The sequence below is a fragment of the Nothobranchius furzeri genome, unplaced genomic scaffold (genome assembly GCF_043380555.1).
Source record: "Nothobranchius furzeri strain GRZ-AD unplaced genomic scaffold, NfurGRZ-RIMD1 Scf139, whole genome shotgun sequence".
In the NCBI taxonomy this organism is placed as follows: Eukaryota; Metazoa; Chordata; class Actinopteri; order Cyprinodontiformes; family Nothobranchiidae; genus Nothobranchius; species Nothobranchius furzeri.
Window position 1 is genome coordinate 17,501 of NW_027223155.1, and position 10,000 is coordinate 27,500.

A 10,000-nucleotide genomic window follows, 5' to 3' on the forward strand; every position below is an offset into this window, starting at 1 on the left:
GTGCCGGGCCCCCTGGAGGTCTAAAGGATGACCAGTAGTTGTGGTTCTCGCACCGGGACTTGGGTCAGAGTACAGCCCAAGTGGAGCACTTGTGTCGGTCTAGGGAGGCTGTGCCGGGCCCCCTGGAGGTCTAAAGGATGACCATGAGGTCAAAAGGATGACCAGTAGTTGTGGTTCTCGCCCCGGGACTTGGGTCAGAGTATAGCCCAAGTGGAGCACTTGTGTCGGACTAGGGAGGCTGTGCCGTGCCCCCTGGAGGTCTAAAGGATGACCAGTAGTTGTGGTTCTCGCCCCGGGACTTGGGTCAGAGTATAGCCCAAGTGGAGCACTTGTGTCGGCCTAGGGAGGCTGTGCCGGGCCCCCTGGAGGTCTAAAGGATGACCATGAGGTCAAAAGGATGACCAGTAGTTGTGGTTCTCGCCCCGGGACTTGGGTCAGAGTATAGCCCAAGTGGAGCACTTGTGTCGGACTAGGGAGGCTGTGCCGTGCCCCCTGGAGGTCTAAAGGATGACCAGTAGTTGTGGTTCTCGCCCCGGGACTTGGGTCAGAGTATAGCCCAAGTGGAGCACTTGTGTCGGACTAGGGAGGCTGTGCCGTGCCCCCTGGAGGTCTAAAGGATGACCAGTAGTTGTGGTTCTCGCCCCGGGACTTGGGTCATAGTATAGCCCAAGTGGAGCACTTGGGTCGGACTAGGGAGGCTGTGTCGTGCCCCCTGGAGGTCTAAAGGATGACCAGTAGTTGTGGTTCTCGCCCCGGGACTTGGGTCAGAGAATAGCCCAAGTGGGACACTTGTGTCGGACTAGGGAGGCTCTGCCGTGCCCCCTGGAGGTCTAAAGGATGACCAGTAGTTGTGGTTCTCGCCCCGGGACTTGGGTCAGAGTATAGCCCAAGTGGAGCACTTGTGTCGGACTAGGGAGGCTGTGCCGTGCCCCCTGGAGGTCTAAAGGATGACCATTAGTTGTGGTTCTCGCCCCGGGACTTGGGTCAGAGTACAGCCCAAGTGGAGCACTTGCGTCGGACTAGGGAGGCTGTGCCGGGCCCCCTGGAGGTCTAAAGGATGACCAGTAGTTGTGGTTCTCGCCCCGGGCCGTGGGTCTGAGTATGGCCCAAGTGGGACACTTGTGTCGGACTAGGGAGGCTCTGCCGTGCCCCCTTGAGGTCTAAAGGATGACCAGTAGTTGTGGTTCTCGCCCCGGGACTTGGGTCATAGTATAGCCCAAGTGGGACACTTGTGTCGGACTAGGGAGGCTCTGCCGTGCCCCCTTGAGGTCTAAAGGATGACCATGAGGTCAAAAGGATGACCAGTAGTTGTGGTTCTCGCCCCGGGACTTGGGTCAGAGTATGGCCCAAGTGGTGCACTTGTGTCGGTCTAGGGAGGCTGTGCCGGTCCCCCTGGAGGTCTAAAGGATGACCAGTAGTTGTGGTTCTCGCCCCGGGACTTGGGTCAGAGTATAGCCCAAGTGGAGCACTTGTGTCGGACTAGGGAGGCTGTGCCGGGCCCCCTGGAGGTCTAAAGGATGACCAGTAGTTGTGGTTCTCACCCCGGGTCGTGGGTCCGAGTCTGGCCCGAGTAGAGCACTTTGGTCGGCTACCGGGGGGTGTGCCGTGCCCCCTGGAGGTCTAAAGGATGACCAGTAGTTGTGGTTCTCGCCCCGGGACTTGGGTCAGAGTATAGCCCAAGTGGAGCACTTGTGTCGGCCTAGGGAGGCTGTGCCGGGCCCCCTGGAGATCTAAAGGATGACCATGAGGTCAAAAGGATGACCAGTAGTTGTGGTTCTCGCCCCGGGACTTGGGTCAGAGTATAGCCCAAGTGGAGCACTTGTGTCGGCCTAGGGAGGCTGTGCCGGGCCCCCTGGAGGTCTAAAGGATGACCAGTAGTTGTGGTTCTCGCACCGGGACTTGGGTCAGAGTACAGCCCAAGTGGAGCACTTGTGTCGGTCTAGGGAGGCTGTGCCGGGCCCCCTGGAGGTCTAAAGGATGACCAGTAGTTGTGGTTCTCGCCCCGGGCCGTGGGTCTGAGTATGGCCCAAGTGGGGCACTTGCGTCGGACTGGGGAGGCTCTGCCGCGCCCCCTGGAGGTCAAAAGGATGACCAGTAGTTGTGGTTCTCACCCCGGGTCGTGGGTCCGAGTCTGGCCCGAGTAGAGCACTTTGGTCGGCTACCGGGGGGTGTGCCGTGCCCCCTGGAGCCATGGGAGTGAGCTCCAGCAGACTGGTATTTTTCGGAGAACCAGGCCCACACTCCTCAGACTTTGTGCCCAGGGACAGGCCACCAAAATCGGCCGCGGCTCGTGCACTTTGCCCCTGCGTTTCTCCCAGAACCAGAGCCGGAAAAATCCCAAAATTGATGCCCAGAGATAGTCGACTCTGCCTGGAATAGATTGCCACCCAAACCCGCCAACTCACGCTGGTTTTCCGATGGCCTCACCTACTAACCCGAGCATGGTCATCGCTCGCACCTTCCAAAACCTCCAGGGGCGCAGGCACTTTTCATTTACTGGCCATAAGGCCGACCGCCTTAAGCGTTAAGCGATAAGCGAAAGGCTTAGTTTGGACTTAGTTTTTGGAGCGACGAGGTCGCCGTTTTGTCAATTCTGAACCGATTTTCACGCGGTTTTCGACTGCCTGCGCCTGGGGAGCCGCCCAGAAGCCCCAGGCAGTGTTCTGGGTGGACTTCCGGACCGGTCCGGACCCGGTACCGGCCGGGGGAACCGCACCACGCCTCTCGGGCGTTTCTACACCGATTTTCGCGGGGTTTTCGACTGCATAGACGGGGCCACCTGCTGCAGGGCCCGAGGGAGGGCCTTACTGAGCTGGGTCCGACGCAGGGCCCGGTTCCTGGAGCCCGCTGGGGGGGGGGGGGGGTTCTCTAAGGCTCACGGCGGGCTGCTGAGGGGCCGGATCGGATGCAGACAGGCGCTCCTCTGCCCAGGTCTTTGCTCCCCTGCCCCACTAGGAATGGAAGACACACTGCCAACAGCTTCTGGAGGGTGATGGGCCCTGCTGCAGACCAGGTCCGACCCAGGTTTCAGCTATCCCACCCCGCAGGGACTTAAAGACACACTGCCATCAGCTTCTGGAGGCTGCTGAGCTCTACTATAGAGCAGGTCCGACCCAGGTTTCAGCTCCTGCAGCCCACTAGGACTTAAACACACACTGCCATCAGCGTCTGGATGGTGATGGGCCCTGCTGCAGACCAGGTCCGACCCAGGTTTCAGCTATCCCACCCCGCAGGGACTTAAAGACACACTGCCATCAGCTTCTGGAGGCTGCTGAGCTCTACTATAGAGCAGGTCCGACCCAGGTTTCAGCTCCTGCAGCCCACTAGGACTTAAACACACACTGCCATCAGCGTCTGGATGGTGATGGGCCCTGCTGCAGACCAGGTCCGACCCAGGTATCAGCTCCTGCACCCCGCAGGGAATTGAAGACACACTGCCATCAGCTTCTGGAGGCTGCTGAGCTCTGCTATAGACCAGGTCCGACCCAGGTTTCAGCTCCTGCACCCCGCAGGGAACTAAACACACACTGCCATCTGCAACTGGAGGCTGCTGAGCCCTGCTGCAGACCAGGTCCGACCCAGGTTATGGCTCTCCCACCCCCCTGGGACTTAAACACACACAGCCATCAGCTTCTGGATGGTGATGGGCCCTGCTGCAGACCAGGTCCGACCCAGGTTTCAGCTCCTCAACCCCGCAGGGACTTAAACCCACACCGCCATCAGCTTCTGGAGGGTGATGGGCCCTGCTGCGGGCCAGGTCCGACCCAGGTTTCAGCTCTCCCACCCCGCAGGGACTTAAACACACACAGCCATCAGCTTCTGGGGGCTGCTGAGCCCTGCTGCAGACCAGGTCCGACCCAGGTTTCAGCTCTCCCACCCCGCAGGGTCTTTAACACACACACTGCCATCAGCTGCTGGAGGCTGCTGAGCTCCGCTATAGACCAGGTCCGACCCAGGTTTCTGCTCCTGCACCCCGCAGGGAATGAAAGACACACTGCCATCAGCTTCTGGAGGCTGCTGAGCCCTGCTGCAGACCAGGTCCGACCCAGGTATCGGCTCTCCAACCAGGCAGAGACTTAAACACACACACACACACACACACTGCCATCAGCTTCTGGGGGCTGCTGAGCTCTGCTGTAGACCGGGTCCGACCCAGGTTTCTGCTCCTCCACCCCGCAGGGACTTAAACACACACTGCCACCAGCTTCTGGAGGGTGATGGGCCCTGCTTTAGACCAGGTCTGACCCGGGATATAGCTCTCCCACCCCGCAGGGACTTAAACACTCACTGCCATCAGCTGCTGGAGGCTGCCGAGCTCTGCTGCAGACCAGGTCCCACCCAGGTTTCTGCTCCTGCACCCCGCAGGGACTTAAACACACACTGCCACCAGCTTCTGGAGGGTGATGGGCCCTGCTGTGGACCAGGTCCGACCCGGATATCAGCTCTCCCACCAGGCAGGGACTTAAACACACACTGCAATCAGCTGCTGGAGGCTGCTGAGCTCTACTATAGACCAGGTCCGACCCAGGTTTCAGCTCTCCCACCAGGCAGTGACTTAAAGACACACTGCCATCAGCTGCTGGAGGCTGCTGAGCTCTTCTATAGACCAGGTCCGACCCAGGTTTCAGCTCTCACACCAGGCAGGGACTTAAACACACACTGCCATCAGCTGCTGGAGGCTGCTGAGCTCTGCTATAGACCAGGTCCGACCCAGGTTTCAGCTCTCCCACCAGGCAGGGACTTAAAGACACACTGCCATCAGCTGCTGGAGGCTGCCGAGCCCTGCTGCAGACCATGTCCGACCCAGGTTTCAGCTCTCCCACCAGGCAGGGACTTAGAGGCACGCTGCCATCAGCTTCTGGAGGCTGCTGAGCTCTGCCATAGACCAGGTCCGACCGAGGTTTCAGCTCTCCCACCCCGCAGGGACTTAAACACACACTGCCATCAGCTGCTGGAGGCTGCTGAGCTCTGCTATAGACCAGGTCCGACCCGGGATATAGCTCTCCCACCCCGCAGGGACTTAAACACACACTGCCATCAGCTGCTGGAGGCTGCTGAGCTCTTCTATAGACCAGGTCCGACCCAGGTTTCAGCTCTCCCACCCCGCAGGGACTTGAACACACACTGCCATCAGCTTCTGGAGGCTGCTGAGCTCTGCTATAGACCAGGTCCGACCCAGGTTTCTGCTCCTCCACCCCGCAGGGAATTAAAGACACACTGCCATCAGCTTCTGGATGGTGATGGGCCCTGCTGCAGACCAAGTCCGACCCGGGTTACAGCTCTCCCACCAGGCAGGGAATTAAACACACACTGCCATCAGCTGCTGGAGGCTGCTGAGCTCCGCTATAGACCAGGTCCGACCCGGGTTCCTGCTCCTGCACCCCGCAGGGACCAAAACACACACACTGCCATCAGCTTCTGGAGGCTGCTGAGCTCTTCTATAGACCAGGTCCGACCCAGGTTTCAGCTCTCCCACCAGGCAGGGACTTAAACACACACTGCCATCACCTTCTGCTGGCTGCTGAGCTCTGCTGCAGACCAGGTCCGACCCAGGTTTCAGCTCCTGCACCCCGCAGGGAACTAAACACACACTGCCGTCACCTTCTGCTGGCTGCTGAGCCCTGCTGCAGACCAGGTCCGACCCAGGTTTCAGCTCCTGCACCCCGCAGTGGATTAAAGACACACTGCCATCAGGTTCTGGAGGCTGCTGAGCTCTGCTGCAGACCAGGTCCGACCCAGGTTATGGCTCTCCCACCCCGCAGGGACTTAAACACACACCGCCGTCAGCTTCTGGATGGTGATGGGCCCTGCTGCAGACCAGGTCCGACCCACGTTTCAGCTCTCCCACCCCGCAGGGGATGAAACACACACTGCCATCAGCTTCTGGAGGCTGCTGAGCTCTGCTAAAGACCAGGTCCGACCCAGCTTTCAGCTCTCCCACCAGGCAGGGAGTTAAAGACACACTGTCATCGGCTTCTGGAGGGTGCTGAGCCCTGCTGCACACCAAGTCTGACCCAGGTTTCAGCTCATCCACCCCGCAGGGACCAATACACACACTGCCATCAGCTTCTGAGTGGTAATGGGCCCTGCTGCAGACCAGGTCCGAGCCCAGGTTTCAGCTCCCTCCACCCCGCCATCACCAGCTGGAGGCTGGCTGCTGCTCCTGCACCCTGCCATCAGCTGCTGGAGGCTTCTGTTCCTCCACCCCGCCATCAGCAGCTGGAGGCTGGCTGCTGGAGGCTGGCTGCTGCCTCCTCCACCCCGCCATCACCAGCTGGAGGCTGGTTGCAGCTCCTGCACCCCGCCATCAGCTGCTGGAGGCTGCCTGCAGCCCCTGCACCCCGCCATCAGCTGCTGGAGGCTGGCTGCAGCTCCTGCACACCGCCATCAGCTGCTGGAGGCTGCCTGCAGCTCCTGCACCCCGCCATCAGCTGCTGGAGGCTGGCTGCTGCTCCTGCACCCCGCCAGCAGCTGCTGGAGGCTGGCTGCTGCTCCTCCACCCAACCATCAGCTGCTGGACGCTGGCTGCTGCTGCTCCTGCACCCCGCCATCAGCTGCTGGAGGCTGGCTGCTGCTCCTCCACCACCCAACCATCAGCTGCTGGACGCTGGCTGCAGCTCCTCCACCCCGCCATCAGCTGCTGGTGGCTGGCTGCAGCTCCTTCACCCCGCCATCAGCTGCTGGTGGCTGGCTGCAGCTCCTTCACCCCGCCATCACCAGCTGGAGGCTGGCTGCTGCTCCTGCACCCCGCCATCAGCTGCTGGAGGCTGCCTGCAGCTCCTGCGCCCCGCCATCAGCTGCTGGAGGCTGGCTGCTGCTCCTGCACCCTGCCATCAGCTGTTCGAGGCTGGCTGCAGCTCCTCCACCCCACCATCACCAGCTGGAGGCTGGTTGCAGCTCCTGCACCCCGTCATCAGCAGCTGGAGGCTGCCTGCTGCTCCTGCACCCCGCCATCAGCTGCTGGAGGCTGCCTGCAGCTCCTGCACCCCGCCATCATTTGCTGGAGGCTGGCTGCAGCTCCTGCAACCCGCCATCAGCTGCTGGAGGCTGGCTGCTGCTCCTCCACCCCACCATGACCTGCTGGAGGCTGGCTGCAGCTCCTTCACACCGCCATCAGCTGATGGATGCTGGCTGAACGCTGGAGGCTGGCTGCTGCTCCCACACACCGCCATCAGCTCCTGGAGGCTGGCTGGCTGCTGGAGGCTGTCTGCTGCTGCTCCTCCACCCCGCCATCACCAGCTGGAGGCTGGCTGCTGGAGGCTGGCTGCAGCTCCTGCACCCCACCATCAGCTGCTGGAGGCTGGCTTCTGCTCCTCCACCCCGCCATCAGCTGCTGGGGGCTGGCTGCTGGAGGCTGGCTGCAGCTCCTCCACCCCGCCATCACCAGCTGGAGGCTGGTTTGCAGCTCCTGCACCCCGCCATCAGCTGCTGGAGGCTGCCTGCTGCTCCTGCACCCCGGCCATCAGCTGCTGGAGGCTGCCTGCACCTCCTGCACCCCGCCATCAGCTGCTGGAGGCTGGCTTCTGCTCCTCCACCCCGCCATCAGCTGATGGAGGCTGCCTGCTTCTCCACCCCGCCATCACTAGCTGGAGGCTGGCTGCTGGAGGCTGGCTGCAGCTCCTCCACCCCGCCATCAGCTGCTGGAGGCTGCCTGCAGCTCCTGCACCCCGCCATCACCAGCTGGAGGCTGGCTTCTGCTCCTCCACCCCGCCATCAGCTGATGGAGGCTGCCTGCTTCTCCACCCCGCCATCACTAGCTGGAGGCTGGCTGCTGGAGGCTGGCTGCAGCTCCTCCACCCCGCCATCAGCTGCTGGAGGCTGGCTGCTGCTCCTGCACCCCGCCATCAGCTGCTGGAGGCTGGCTGCTGCTCCTCCACCCAACCATCAGCTGCTGGACGCTGGCTGCAGCTCCTCCACCCCACCATCAGCTGCTGGACGCTGGCTGCAGCTCCTCCACCCCGCCATCAGCTGCTGGAGGCTGCCTGCAGCTCCTGCACCCCGCCATCAGCTGCTGGAGGCTGCCTGCAGCTCCTGCACCCCGCCATCACCAGCTGGAGGCTGGCTTCTGCTCCTCCACCCCGCCATCAGCTGATGGAGGCTGCCTGCTTCTCCACCCCGCCATCACTAGCTGGAGGCTGGCTGCTGGAGGCTGGCTGCTGCTCCTCCACCCAACCATCAGCTGCTGGACGCTGGCTGCAGCTCCTCCACCCCACCATCAGCTGCTGGACGCTGGCTGCAGCTCCTGCACCCCGCCATCAGCTGCTGGAGGCTGGCTTCTGCTCCTCCACCCCGCCATCAGCTGCTGGAGGCTGCCTGCTGCTCCTGCACCCCGCCATCAGCTGCTGGAGGCTGGCTGCTGCTCCTGCACCCCGCCATCAGCTGCTGGAGGCTGGCTGCTGGAGGCTGGCTGCAGCTCCTCCACCCCACCATCAGCTGCTGGACGCTGGCTGCAGCTCCTCCACCCCACCATCAGCTGCTGGACGCTGGCTGCAGCTCCTGCACCCCGCCATCAGCTGCTGGAGGCTGGCTTCTGCTCCTCCACCCCGCCATCAGCTGACGGAGGCTGCCTGCTTCTCCACCCCGCCATCACTAGCTGGAGGCTGGCTGCTGGAGGCTGGCTGCAGCTCCTCCACCCCACCATCAGCTGCTGGACGCTGGCTGCAGCTCCTGCACCCCGCCATCAGCTGCTGGAGGCTGGCTTCTGCTCCTCCACCCCGCCATCAGCTGACGGAGGCTGCCTGCTTCTCCACCCCGCCATCACTAGCTGGAGGCTGGCTGCTGGAGGCTGGCTGCAGCTCCTCCACCCCGCCATCAGCTGCTGGAGGCTGGCTGCTGCTCCTGCACCCCGCCATCAGCTGCTGGACGCTGGCTGCAGCTCCTCCACCCCGCCATCACCAGCTGGAGGCTGCCTGCTGCTCTTCCACCCCGCCATCAGCTGATGGACGCTGGCTGCAGCTCCTCCACCCCGCCATCAGCTGCTGGAGGCTGGCTGGCCGCTGGAGGCTGGCTGCTGCTCCCACACACCGCCATCAGCTGCTGGAGGCTGGCTGGCTGCTGGAGGCTGGCTGCTGCTGCTCCTCCTCCCCGCCATCACCAGCTGGAGGCTGGCTGCTGCTCCTACACCCCGCCATCAGCTGATGGAGGCTGCCTGCTCCTCCGCCCCGCCATCACCAGCTGGAGGCTGGCTGCTGGAGGCTGGCTGCAGCTCCTTCACCCCGCCATCACCAGCTGGAGGCTGGCTTCTGCTCCTGCACCCCGCCATCAGCTGCTGGAGGCTGGCTTCTGCTCCTCCACCCCGCCACCAGCTGCTGGAGGCTGGCTGCTGCTCCTGCACCCCGCCAGCAGCTGCTGGAGGCTGGCTGCTGCTCCTCCACCACCCAACCATCAGCTGCTGGACGCTGGCTGCAGCTCCTCCACCCCGCCATCAGCTGCTGGTGGCTGGCTGCTGCTCCTGCACCCCGCCATCAGCTGCTGGTGGCTGGCTGCAGCTCCTTCACCCCGCCATCACCAGCTGGAGGCTGGCTGCTGCTCCTGCACCCCGCCATCAGCTGCTGGAGGCTGGCTGCAGCTCCTCCACCCCACCATCAGCCGTTGGAGGCTGGCTGCTGCTCCTCCACCCTGACATCACCAGCTGGAGGCTTCTGTTCCTCCACCCCACCATCAGCAGCTGGAGGCTGGCTGCTTGAGGCTGGCTGCTGCTCCCCCACCCCGCCATCACCTGCTGGAGGCTTCTGCTCAGCCACACCGCCACCAGCTGCCTGTGGTGAACCGCTGACGACCAGCCCAGGCCCACGTCTCACCTCTCCCTGCCCGCCCTGGATGCACAACCACCCACCCAGGCTCAAGTTTCCCCCTGCCCGCTGCACGTCCAGCCGGCCTCTGCCCTGTCCCCTCTCTCACCAGCATCACATCCAGGCTCATCAGGCATCCCCATGCCCGCAGCCTTCTCCCACCCACACTCAACACCACCGAACCCAGGATCAGGCTCCACCATCCCCGA